Genomic DNA, 14,979 nt, shown 5'->3' on the forward strand with positions numbered 1-14,979 from the left:
GTTGGCGACGAGCGTGGAAAACCAAACGATCCTCTCCCGACACGTTAGTGCTAGCAGCAGAGGCGACGACATATATATATATATATATGAGAGAGAGAATTGTGTGGTAATTCATCAGCACGTCAATCTCATTTAGCCGTGATTATTGCCACCTCACAAGCAAAGGTATAAATGTGGTAAAGCTGTGTTTGCATCATTTTCATGCAGATTAATTGATGGCCCATATGTGGCTTATAGATTGATTGGATTAGAATATCTTTTACCACCAGTGTCTCGCGACACAGATCAACAGGTTCTATAGATTGATGGGCGGGCCAAATATTCTTAATGTAGCCCCTTAAGTGGGGATGACGTTAAGAGGCTATCGAAATTTCAAATAACTTAGACTTGCAAATAACTTAAAATTTTGGGTTATTTTAAGCTCATAAAATAATTCAAAAAATAGACTTTCTCAGCCTAAACAATAATTAAAAAATTGGATTTTCTGAACCGGAAAATTGATTCAAAATAAAGACTAATTTGACTTGCAAATAATTTAAAATTTTGAACATTTGGACAATATTATTGACTTAAAATAAAATAAATTGTATGTTATAAAATACAAATTAATTACTCAGATTATTGTTCAATTCATTTCAAGAGAATAAAAATTAAAACGCACATGAGACTTATAAAAGATTCATGAAAAACTGATTGCTAGCCAATTAATGTGATTGAATTTATCTTTAACTTCAAATGTGATTAGAATTTAAATTCATAAATTGGATAATTAAACACATAGACGTCTTTTTTAAATGCTAAACAGAGGCTATGTCAATTCGTCATTGAATCTGCAACTCCAGTTCACAAACAGATAGAAGGTGTTTCTTCTTAACGCTCAAAATGAAACTTGGGTGCATTTTAAAGTCAGTAGTTTTTGCATAGCTTTCAAGATGTTTAAATAATTTTATGAATTTTTGATTCTTAAGATAGTGTTTGATTTGGATATAAATACCTTACAATTTGTGCAAACGTAAAAAGATCTCTTCGTATTTGCAATATATTTGCAAGCAAACAGAAAATAGTACTTTAAAAAGCTTAATTGAATATTTGCATGCATCAATGTATTCATTCAAATAAAAAAAAAATTATATAAATTTAAATCATACATGCTTTGTTTTTAAATCAATTCTTAATTCAATCAATGCTTTAAAATCATACAAATTACCTCAAGGCATGCAAAGTTACCTAAAAGTCAAATATATGAATTTAAATGTCTGCATGGTCTCACACAATCGTGATAAGCAATTAATCTCATTCATCTTAAGAAAATTGTGTACACTAATATAAAATAATTTTGAAATATGTTGCTCTAAGAAGCATGTGAATCGATTTAAAAAACATGCATAAAGTTTTGAAGTGTATAAATATTTAAAATTGAATGCCCACATATACTCTAGCTAAAGTGTTAAATGTCTTAACAAATAATCTATGAATATTGTGCCACCTAACATAAAATCAAGTTTAAAACACTTGCATGTGCTCCACTGAAATGAACCAAGTATTTAAACTTGAACGGTCTAAGAATGTTGTGTGAGTTCAATGAAATTTTCACTTAAAAAACTTATTTTGAGAAATGTATAAATTTCCTTTTTAAAAAGTCTACACTTATTTAAAATTATAAATCTCTATTTTAAATCAAATTCAAGAAAATTAAATTATATAATCTCTAAATCAAGTTGTCTTGTCATTATAAGTCTCACTCAACTAGTCTGATCCTTCTCCTCTTAAGAACCAGAGCCGATGTAGTTTAGTACTTTCAATAATGTCCAAATAACAATCATAAAATTTTGCATATCCAAATCAAATAGTCTGATCGTCCTATTAAAAATTGAAATTAATAAGACTAATGCTTTAAATATATTAAAGTGTTAAATATTAAATAAACTACAAATATAATTGTTTCACATCTTCATTTTTCTTATGACGGTCATATTGATTGTGAATCTTAATCAAATCGGTATATTTTCAAAGTATAAACTCAAATAATATATATACATATATATGAACTGATCTTCCATAAGAAGGATAGAGTTGACAATATTCAAATACAAATATATGTTTATAATAAGTTAGATCATTCACAAGTAAAATTCGACAGAAATCAAATCAAGCAATCAAATCACCGATGATAGTTGAATTAATAGAAAAATTCAACCGAAGATTTATATTTTAAAATATAATTGAATACTCAAATTATATGGTTGATGTACAGACATATGTTCATACTAAGCCTAATCCTTTACATGCAATAAAAAATGTTAACATGGTTCAAATTAAGCAATCAAATCCCGAATGATTGTCGTGTTGAATAAAAATCTCAACCAAAACAGTTAACTTTTAAAATAAATAAAAATTTTAAAATCAAAATCTCAAAACAAAAAGTCAAAACATTCAAGTTAAATCAATGACCAAAAAACTTTAAACAAAGAAATCAAAACAATCAGTTAAAAATCACACTTAAAGGCTCAAAGCAAAATTCATTTACCCTACGCAGCAGTTTATCAAGGGTGACAAATTTTTTATTGACTTCAGTTCATAAAAAACTAATGTTACACAGAGTGTATTATTATATTCATATTCAAAACAATCTCACGTCAGTAATGAAGTGGCCCGAGTCAATTGCTTGTTTGTTTAGCCAAAAAAGCTTCACGATAAATAATGGTTATGACCAGAGCCCTCCGACGGGGTACTTGCAGCCAAATGACACCATTAAATTATTGATAAGGCTTGACCCTGTATGTTCTTCAACAACTTTCTATCTTTTGAGTTGTAAACCATATGATATATTCGATTGACACACCAAATTTTTTTTAACTAAGATCAATTTAAATTTATCCCTTTAGACTGACATCCATCTCATGTCTATAAAAGTCTAATAGATGATGCAAGTCATGGCTACTGATAATGATTTAGATTAGGTTGACTATCTCCTCTGCCTAATTTGATAAGAGACCATGACGATCAGGAATGATGAAACTATGAAAACTTGATCGTTTCATCATTATTTCCCCACAATTCGCTTTAAGCTTAAGGTCATAAATTTTACAATCTAAAATCCAATATGTTGCTACTATATGATGAATATTTAGTGTTTAATGACACTTTGGGCCCGTTTGGGGAAGCTTATAAGTGCGGGGGCGTTTTTGAAAACGCTGCGGTACTATTTGGATAGCGCGTTTTGCCCGCTTTTCCGAAAACGCGGTTCCATTTTTACACTAAACGTAAAACGCTGCGGTACTATTTGGATCGCGTGTTTTGCCCGTTTTTCCGAAAACGCGGTTCCATTTTTACACTAAACACAGGCCGCGGGTTGAACCATGCGATTGACCCGCAGGCCGAGTTTCAGGATAAGTTGTTTGTGAGGGTTAATTAACTATAGAGCTTGTGCATATGATAAACAGCCAGGTATTTGTTTACTATGGTTCATGCATATCATATATTGAAGGCCTATGATGAATGTTCGTCCTAAGAATTATAATTTAACAAATGTCACAAGTGATGTTACAAGTAGTTATTACATGAATACTTGCAAGTACAAATGATAAGAAATAATGAAATTCCTGACACCTGGCATTCATATGAAGACGAAACTCCAGGAGCGATTGGGATCAGTCAGGGACAACCGTTGCTATCAGGGGGCTAATGATAACTGCTATATTGTGGGGCCCAATATTTATCAAAAACTAATGTAACCATAGGGTTAACATGACATGAAAATAGTTGGGTCTATACAATTACAAGTGACATTATTATGATTATTGTGATATGCCTATGAAACTATGATGTGTATATGAAGCACGTGTTTTATACAAGAGTTATTATTTCGTGCATCACATTCATCTTTTTTTACATGTTTTATACGATTATAGCAGGTTGTGACATGTGTTATGGACATATACAAGAGCTACATATAATCATGTAGTTCATTTCTTTCTCGTCTATAAAATCTTTCTTTGACCTTGATTAGTTCATTAAGCTTGCAGCTCACTCAACATTCTTGACTTTCATGAATGGGTAAGAAGCATCGGACGAGTAGCATGGGTGACGTGTATAGTTTTTGCATCATATAGTTTTGGGAGCTTGTATAGACTTTTGGCTACGTACTTATATTATGTTGGATTTAGCAACTTTATATATACATAATTTGATGATATGAGTTTTTCACGCTTCCAAATATAAGTAAATGTGATGAAATATAATGAAAAGTATAATGTATGTTTGTCGCGATTTAGTTATATCAGCTCATCACCTAACGGGTCTTGATTTTCTATAAGCAGGACGAGTGTTGGTGAGAATTTATTCTAACTGCAACATCCACCTCTGTCACACTGTGGTTCACCCTAAAGAAGGTGAGGTCAACTGTGACAAAGCCAACAGTACTAAAGAAGAAAAACACAAGAATGTTATACAAATGGAAGGACTAAATAAGAAATTATAAAACCTAACACATTCTTGAAAGTATTATATAAATTGATGGGCACACGAACAATGGCTCAGTCAAATAATTATTCAACTTCCCCTCGAGTGCTTCTGAAGAAATCTAAATATAAACTCTAGAGCAATATACCACAACACAACTTTTCAACTAAATTCATTTCTTGTACAAAAGGCCTAAAAAATTAATAAAAAAAAAGTAGATGATGAAACACTTAACTAATCTTAATGGAAAGAGATGTATCAAACCCGCACATTTACTTCAATTATCATATGTTCTCCGTATTCTTAAATTATCCATGAACCAACAACCTATTCAAAACTAAACACTGGACTTAAATTACATTGTATTTTTCGTATCTTACTCATTATTTATTTCAAGAACCAACCAGAAGAAAGAAGATTGGGCATGCTAAAAAATGGAAAAAACTATTAATGGATGCAAGTAATAATAATTACATCCTTAAATCTTCTCAATATTTAATTTTGAACACAAATTTAGATGGGTTACCATCAGATACGCCTTGGCACCAAACTTAGCGAACAAACCATGACGAAATCACAATAGATAGGTGAAAAGACTCAAATAAGGGCTGCTCTTAAAACAATCAAAGAAAAAATATGCAAGATACAAAAGATGATCCACTTTTGAGAAGTAGAACGGCTCTCCCACATCCTAGAACGTCGAGAACAACACCAAAAGAAGAAAACACAGCAGCCACAAAACTAATGCATATAAAACAACAAACCCTAGCTTTCTCCCCTTAATCGAATCCTTCTAAAGCATTTTAAAAATTTTCCTTCTAAACTTTCCTCCAAACTCCCCTCAATTTCTCCTCCTTGAATATGTGATTATAGCCCAAGCGGACCCGACCACCTCCTTTCCTTCCTTTGCCACTTGCCCGGGTCCCTTCCTTTCTTCCCGCGACACAAGCCAACCCGCCTGTGGGCCGGTAGAATTGCAATCGATAGGTCTTTCTATTGACCTAAATTTTGGTGAAGTTTTTCTTTCCTCTTAGTGCTTAGGATCTAGCCATAGGACTCTCCTTTTCACTATCCTAGAGGGCTAGTATTGGAACTTACGTTGTTTAGAAATTCGCACCACTTCTTGACTCCTTATAGTCTCACATGTGTGGTTCCAAATCCTCAACTTTTTTGTTGAGTCGATTGAAACCAACATCTTTGATCTCAAGTCAAGTTCCTATAAGGATTAGGGATGCCTTAAGAAGATCATTTATACTTAAAAATTTAAGGCACCATACACAGACATTAAAAACCACATACATTAGAACTATCACACATACATACACCTTATACACACATACATAATTCACACTACACACAAATTATAATTCACTAAACTTACAATTCAAATTATCCTTATCATTAATTAAATTTCAAATTCTCATATAAAAAAAAGAATATAAATAGCAAATAAAAAGTAATATAATAATAACAAAATAATAAATCATAAAAAATATATATATATAAATTAATAATCATAATAAAAATTATTAAAATAATAATAATGATAATAATAACAATAAAAATTATATACAATATATATATATAAGCACATAGAATTCTCTATTTCTCTCTGACTCTGTCTCGGTCTCTCTCTCTCTCCTTTCTCACGGCAACCAAAATAAATAAATAAATAAATAAATAAAAGCTTTTCTTTTTTCTCTCCCCACCTCTGCCATTCCATCACATCAGCCACCCAACTCCTCCCTCTCCCTACTCTCGTTTCATTCCTTCCCACACCTCTCTCATTCCTCCACCCCATTCCCTCCTCACCTCACATAGCAACTCTCTCTCTCCCTCTCATTTTTGTATTTCTCCACCCCACACTCCACTACTCTTCCTAACTGTGAGCCCGCTCCATATCCCTCCATAATTTCCTTCCCACCCTCAGGGACTCTTCCAATTCCAACTAGGAAGCACCTCAAGCTCTCACACTCCTCCATTCTTCTTACTTGTCGTGAAGCACAGCCCTTCTCCATCTCACGGGTAGCCCTCTCCACTCATTTCCAACCCAAACTCCTCCCCACACTCCCATCCCAAAAAAAAAAAACCATAACTTTCTTCTCCACCTCCTCCTTTCCCAACTGAAACTGCCAAGCTCCTCTCCCACTCACAAACCCAATGCCACCTCTCACACTCCAAAATAACCAGCAACCTTCTCCCTCACTCTCCACCACCTCACGGCAAGGGAAGCTTCCTCCTCTCCAAACCGGGTAGCAGGTCCGCTCTCCTCTTTCTTTCTTTTTAATTTTTACATGCATACTACCCAATTTTTGTATATTTACATTTCTAACACTTAAGCTTTTTCAAATAAAAAAAGGCAGATTTACATGCAGACCACACAATTCTTTTTTACATGAGATTTTTTACACCATAGCACCTAATTTAAAAAAAGAGAGATTTACACGCATGCCCTAATAACTGGGTTCTTCACTTTAACGAATTCAGATTAGGTCCTACCTAGATTTCAAAATGGAATAGTGTGTTTGAAATATGAGTAATTGGGTTATCACGAGCCTTTTGATTTCCTGCTACATGACTGAGTTCCTGACTTCGAATGAGTTATAATATCTTCAAATTCGTATTGAGAAATATTTAAAAATTATTAATTAAGGGATTGGATATTCAAAATCCTTAAAAGAAATATGCTCCACCAGATACAGTAATTCTCATAAAACAAATGTAGCAAAAAAAAAATTGTGTGAAAGTGTCCAGAGAAGAAACTTGAGATGAGCATAAAATCAAAAATTTGTGTCTAAAATCAGGCATTCAAAATTCTTAAGTTATGTTCTACCAGATATAGTAGAACTCAGCCAAAAAAAAAAAACCATAACTTTCTTCTCCACCTCCTCCTTTCCCAACTGAAACTGCCAAGCTCCTCTCCCACTCACAAACCCAATGCCACCTCTCACACTCCAAAATAACCAGCAACCTTCTCCCTCACTCTCCACCACCTCACGGCAAGGGAAGCTTCCTCCTCTCCAAACCGGGTAGCAGGTCCGCTCTCCTCTTTCTTTCTTTTTAATTTTTACATGCATACTACCCAATTTTTGTATATTTACATTTCTAACACTTAAGCTTTTTCAAATAAAAAAAGGCAGATTTACATGCAGACCACACAATTCTTTTTTACATGAGATTTTTTACACCATAGCACCTAATTTAAAAAAAGAGAGATTTACACGCATGCCCTAATAACTGGGTTCTTCACTTTAACGAATTCAGATTAGGTCCTACCTAGATTTCAAAATGGAATAGTGTGTTTGAAATATGAGTAATTGGGTTATCACGAGCCTTTTGATTTCCTGCTACATGACTGAGTTCCTGACTTCGAATGAGTTATAATATCTTCAAATTCGTATTGAGAAATATTTAAAAATTATTAATTAAGGGATTGGATATTCAAAATCCTTAAAAGAAATATGCTCCACCCGATACAGTAATTCTCATAAAACAAATGTAGCAAAAAAAAATTGTGTGAAAGTGTCCAGAGAAGAAACTTGAGGTGAGCATAAAATCAAAAATTGGTGTCTAAAGTCAGGCATTCAAAATTCTTTAAGTTATGTTCTACCAGATATAGTAGAACTCAGCAAGACAAGGGGAAAAGAGAAAAAAAAAGTGTGTGAAAAGCTCAATCCAAAAAAAAAAAAAAAGGAAAAAAGGGAGGTTACCTGAAAAGAAGTTTGAGGTGAACATAAAATCAAAAATTAGTGTCTGAGTTCTCCCCTAATAAAACTTGAAATATTCTCTTAAGAAAATTCTCCTGATAATATGTTCAAGAAGAAGTTAAGTGACATTGTGTCTTTTGGTTAGCTATTACCGGGCTTTAAAATATTCATGGAAGTGAAAAATTATTTAATCACATGAGCAGAAATTCTGAAATCTGCGTAGGCCCAGAAAGAAAGAATTAAAGTAAAAGGCTATGATATTAGCAATTAATGAAAACTTAAACCAAAATTCATATCCTTAAGCACCCAAAAATTCTAACATCAATTTGAAGAGCATCAGAGCGGCTTCTCAAAGATAGCTTGGACAATTCTTACAAATCAGTGTCAAAGAAACGACGACCGCCATGACAGAGCTACAAAGTTACAACCTCTTCACTGTGGCATCCGTATAAATAACACATCTTTATAAGTACTTGAAAAAATATAATTCTGATAGTACCTTCAAGAGTGGGTTATTTTATACACATGCCTTCAGTCAGTGAACGATACCTCAAGAAGTACTGTGCATCATGATCTTTCAAAGACAGCCTCGTTCTACAAAGCTAGATGTCGCACTTGCTTGTAGTTGGTTCCAAATCCTAACTAAAAAAAATATACAACAAAAGAAAAGTCATAAAACATAAATGAATACAATAAAATTTCACAACAAATAAACAAGAATAAATTCCCAATTAATGACAACAAATAAATAACAACAAAAGTGAATACATGAAAATTAGAAGAAAAATGGAACGAAGAAAATCTAAATCAAAACATGAATCAGAACAAACAAACGAGAAAAATCAAATCAGAACAAATAAATCAACAAACAAATTTGAAATCTAAATCTTCTGCCTGACTCGCTACCAAGTTGAGCTTCCTCAGCCCGGTGTCATTGTCAATTCCCTTTCAATTTTCTTCCTCGCGTAAAAGAGGATCAGCTCGTTCTATTGATATGGAGCCACGAGGTCTCATAGGTTTTGCTGGCGTGGAGCTACACCCCTTCCCACATAGACACCTTTTCCGAACTCTCACGAAATCTCACAAGCTTTTCACAATCTTCACAAATTCAAATCTTCCACAATTCATTTCTCCGCGAGTCTCCACATATTCTCACTGAATCTCTGGAATATTTCCTCCCTTCTTGAGTTATAAAACAAGACTTCGGACCTTCCTCAAGTAAAATATGAATCTTGAGATAGGTAGACCACCTTAAATGGAGTAAGGCATCTTATTCTCATATTTTTAAGATCGGTGTAAGGCCACCTTAAATTGAGTAAAGCTTTTGATTCTCATTTTCTCGAGATCAGTACCCAAATTCAAATTCTCATATCTTGAGATAAGTATGAGACCACCTTAAATGGAATAAGGCATCTTATTTTGATCTCGAGATCGGTGTGATGTCACCTTAAATGGAGTAAGATTTCTGATTCTTATTTTCTCGGAGTCGGTGCTCAAATTCTGACTCTCACATCTTGAGATAGGTATGAGACCACCTTAAATTGAGTAAGGCGGCCTATTCTCATCTCTTCGAGATTGATGCGAGGCCACCTTTAATGGAGTAAGGCTTCTTATTCTTACTTTCTCGTGGTTAGTACCCAAATTATGATTCTCATATCTTGAGGTAGGTATGAAACCACCTTAAATGGAGTAAGGAATCTTATTCGCATCTTTTCGACATCGGTGCGAGGTCACCTTAAATGGAGTAAGGCTTTCGATTTTCATTTCTGGGTCAGTACCCAAATTCTGATTCTCATATCCCGAGATAGGTATAAGACCACCTTAAATGGAGTAAGGCGTCCTATTCTCATCTTTTCGAGATCGGTGTGAGGCCACCTTAAATGAAGAAAGACTTCCGATTCTCATTTTCTCAGAGTCAGTAACCAAATTCTGATTCTCATATCCCGAGATAAGTACTCTTCGAGATCGGTATAAGACCACCTTAAATGGAGTAAGGCTTCTAATTGTCATCCTTTCAGAGTTGGTACCTAAATTCCAATTCTAATCTTGAGTCAGTACTCAAATTTTGATTTACACCTTTCTGAGATAGTTGTGAAACCACATTAAATAGAGTAAGACATACTATTCTCATCATTTCGATATCGGTGTGAGGCCACCTTAAGTGGAGTAAGGCTTCTAATTCTCATCTTTCTGGTGTCGGTACCCAAATTCTAATTCTCATCTCAGGGTCAGTACCAAAATTCTAATTCCTATCTCGGGGTAAGTACCTAAATTTTGATTCTCACATTTCCGAGATAAGTATGAGACCACCTTAAATGGAGTAAGACATCATATTCTCATCTCTCCGAAATCGGTGTGAGGCCACCTAAAGTGGAGTAAGGGTTTTGATTCTCATCTTTCTGGGGTTGGTACCCAAATTCCAATTCTCATTATGGGATCAATACCTAAATTCTAATTTTCATCTCTTTGAGATAGGTGTAACACCCCCTTAAAGGGAGTAAGGCATCCTATTCTCATCTCGGCATCGTCTGTCACCTCTCAGGTTGGATGTGAGTCACTATACTTTCCTTCCTAATGTGACTTGCATTTTCGCTACCTCTTGGGTTGAATGTGAGGCTTTGTGCTTACCTTCGCAATGTAGTACACATCTCCTCGATCGGTCCTTTGAGCCGGATGTGAGACCATGTGCTTTCTATCTCGATCCGATCTCTTTACTTATGCTTATTTCCCGAAATTTCCTCGAAGTCGAAAGTGAAACTAAAATTCCAACTAAAATCAAATCAAAATGAAACAAAGAAACGAAACGAATCAAATCTTCGTCGCGGCCATCAGTTTCCGTGATGGTTGTCTCCATAAATTCATAAAATAGTCCTTCGTGAGGATTAACGAACACAAACTCACTTCATGAATTTAAAATCCACTTGTGAATTTGAAGATTCGAAGGTGCACCCGCTAATCCCCAGCGAGAGTTCCGGAATCTTCAATTTCGATCGAAGGTTCACCTGATACCCTTAGTGGAAACCTTCTTCACTCTTTCTTTGTTTTGTTCTATGTGTGTTGGCTCGTAACGTCCGTATTAGTTTTGTTGATATTTTCGGTCAACGTCAATACGCGCGGTGTGTTTAGTTAGCAGACTGCACCTATTTGGGGTCCATCTGTTTATCTCAATTTTGGTGAGGTATTCCTTTCCTCTTAGTACTTAGGATCTAGCCAGCAGACTTTTATTTTGACTATCCTGGAAAACTAGTATTGGGACCTACACTGTTTAGAAATTAAAACCGCTTTTTGACTCCTTGTAGTCTCACATATGTGGTTCCAAATCCTCAACTTTTGGTTGAGTCGATTGAAATCAATATGTTTAAACTCAAGTCGAGTTCCAATAAGGATTGGGAATGCCTTAAGAAGATCCTTTATACTTAAGAAGTTAAGGCACCATTCACACACGATACAAACCACATACATAAGAACAATCACACATACACCTTATACACACACACATTATAATTCACACTACACAAATTATAATTCACTTAATTTACAATTCAAATTATCAAATTATCCTTGTCTTTAATAAAATTTCAAATTCTCACATAAAAAAAGAATATAAATAGCAAAATAAAAAGTAATATAATAATAATAAAATAATTAATCAAAAAATATATAAGCATAAATTAATAATCATAAAATGACGATAATAATTATAATGAAGATATAATAAATATTATAATAAAAAAGAGAAATCATAAAAAAATAATATCAATAATAATAATAAAATAAATAACAATATAATAAAAATATATAAAGTAATACTAATGATAATAATAACAGTAAAAATTACACACAAATATATATATATATATAAGCATATAAAATTCTCTCTCTCTCTCTCCTTTCTCATAAATAATAAAATAAATAGAAGCTTTATTTTTCTCTCCCCACCACTGTCATTCCTTCACATCAGCCACCCCACTCCTCCCTCTCCCTACTCTTCCTCCATTCCTTCCCACACCTCTCCCATTCCTCCTCCCCATTTCCTCTTCTCACCTCACATAGCAACTCTCTCTCTCCCTCCCATTTTTGTATTTCTCCACCTCACACTCCACTACTCTTCCTAACCATGAGCCCGCGCCGTATCCCTCCATAATTTCCTTCCCACTCTCAGAGACTCTTCCCATTCCAACTGGGAAGCACCTCAAGCTCTCACACTCCTCCATTCTTCTTACTTGCTGTGATGCACAACCCTTCTCCATCTCACGGGTAGCACTCTCCACTCATTTCCAACCCAAACTCCTCCCCACACTCCCATCCAAAAAAAAAAAAAAAAACCAAAAGCTTCCTTCCACACTTCCACAAACCCAACGCCACCTCTTACACTCCAAACCAGCCAGCAACCTTCTCCCTTACTCTCCACCACCTTACGGCAAGGGAAGCTTCCTCCTCTCCAAATCGGGCAGCAGGTCCTCCCTACTTTTTTTTTCTTTTTAATTTTTACATGCATACTACCCAATTTTTGTGTATTTACATTCTAACACTTAAGTTTTTTTCAAATAAAAAAGCAGATTTACATGCATACCACACAATTCTTTTTTACATGATAGAGTTTTTACACCATAGCACCTAATTTAAAAAAAGAGAGATTTATACGCATGCCACATTTTTTTTCTTATGTATTTTCATTCAACCACCCAAATCTTGAGTGAGGGAATGACATTATAAGATTGATAAATTCATTAATATTGATAGTTGAACTAAACAAAATCTTTGAATCAAGATCAAATACACTTTACAAACCTCTTCAAAATTACAAGATTAGCCCTAAAAGCCTTTAGAAGTAAAGTGGTAAATCAAGATGACAATATTTGAGGAATGATTTGAGGATAAGATTTAAATGATAATAATATCTTTGAGATACCACAAGTCCAAACCCAATCGGAAGATGAGGATATAGAATTCTCTAATACATTATAATCTTACATTTAGGGTTTTCCCACGATGTCAAGAAATTGATTAACTCCCCTTACATATAGTTTAATCAAAATATAATACATTGAATATAATCTAAAGCAAAATAATACAATTCTTAATTCAAGTTGGGTTGAATAACTCAACAAGATGAGGAGGCTAAACGAACTCAGAATAGTCTCATAGATTCTAAAAAGTCGTTTAGAACCACGCTCTGAACTCCTTTATAAGATTTCAGACATTCTATAGGACATTCAAGCATATCATAATTCGTTGAAAGTAATTATCCCCAAAAACATAACAGTCAAGCATAATACAACAAATGAATTCCTTAAGAACCCACTAAGATATGACTCGAGACCGAATAATTAACAAATCAATAAAAAATACCCTAACATTACTTATCCTACAGTAACTGCCCAATCCTCAAGGGTATGGCTTTTGATAAAGTGTCTAAACCTAAAGGTGAGCAACAGGAGATATTTAGTTTGCCCACATATGTATCATCGGACTGATATAAGTCTGAAGTTCAGGTGGTAAGTGGGATGACGACATTGTTTATGTGTGCAAAATGAGGGATACAAAGTGGGAGTTTAGAATAGTATTCCCTATCCCAACGATCCTTCGAGAAAGGGGATAGGACCAATGATATTGTTCACCAACACTGGGTAAGAATTTACCCCCTTATACTCATAGGTTGTCAGTATTTTCCGTCCGATTATGATGATTAGCTCGTGGACCATTTAAAACTTTCTAACTACATCTAAACTATGATTTTCTCAAAATATCACTGTTTTTGACTGCTAAATAAAATATTTATATGCCTGAAAAAGTAAATGAGTTTTAAATACGAAATTATGAAAGTCCACTGGTTAATCATCTCGATTAGGCTAGAACATGCGCTTCTGAGATTGTTTGGTCGGTAAATTCGGTCCAAGGTTGGAAGCACACAGCCAAGCTATGACCTGATCTTTCATATGTGACCACAAGTTTTGTTTTTCTTGCTTGTGATTTCCTACGATTTGTTTTCTTCGTACTGGGTTTTTGTGATTTCCTCGTTTTCTATTCCTCGCAATTCACGTAAAATTCATGCAAATATACTATGTTACTAACTATGCAGAGGCCCAGGTACGTTCAGTTATATATTTACAGCAATTTTCTATACTAGAGCATTTCCATTACTGTCCTTTAATTTGCGTTTCCATAATCACAAGACCTTTAAGATAGAAAACAGTAGTGGTTTACCTATGGTGGATCACTAAAAAACCCAAACACATGTTTTAATTAATTGAATTAACAATAATTGAAAGAAAAACATAAGACATAAAATACTAAACCGGGAGCAACTATCAACAAGGAGTTCGGGGCAAGCTGAAGCAAACGGGGGGAAGACAATCTATAATAGCAAAATAAGTCTACATCAGCTAAACCATTCCTTAGAATTAAAAAAACAAGTCATAGGATTTTAAGGTAGTTCGTCTAACACGACGTAAATCCTCATATCTTTAGGCTCCTGCACAATCATGTTATTCGGCATAAGTTCTAACTCGCTTTAGGTTTTGAGGTTGTCATTCGGTATGATTTAAACCCTCATATCTTTCTTGGTTATTTTCATCATCAGGATCATGTAAACGTAAGCTCTAAATAATAAAACAAACAGAATGAAACATCAAATAACGTTTTCTTAAAATTGAAGTCAAATAATAGGATACCTTGAGAAGTCACCGAAGTTCCCACCAAATCAGTAACATCTACTTTCCATTCTTTTGGATTCCTGAAAATAATTGTTCATACTTGATCAGTTCCCTTCTGGTTTTTTATGTCCAACATTGAAACTCTAAACTTTGAA

At 34.2% G+C, this 14,979-nt stretch overlaps 1 protein-coding gene across 1 annotated transcript in view; it reads right to left on the reverse strand.

The window, feature by feature from the left end:
- LOC110031134 (protein CHROMATIN REMODELING 24) overlaps window positions 1-14,979 on the reverse strand; it is a 100,166-nt gene that overhangs the window by 64,066 nt on the left and 21,121 nt on the right. The gene's annotated exons all lie outside the window — the stretch shown is intronic.

This window comes from Phalaenopsis equestris, unplaced genomic scaffold, assembly GCF_001263595.1.
Source record: "Phalaenopsis equestris unplaced genomic scaffold, ASM126359v1 Scaffold000774, whole genome shotgun sequence".
Taxonomy (NCBI): domain Eukaryota; kingdom Viridiplantae; phylum Streptophyta; class Magnoliopsida; order Asparagales; family Orchidaceae; genus Phalaenopsis; species Phalaenopsis equestris.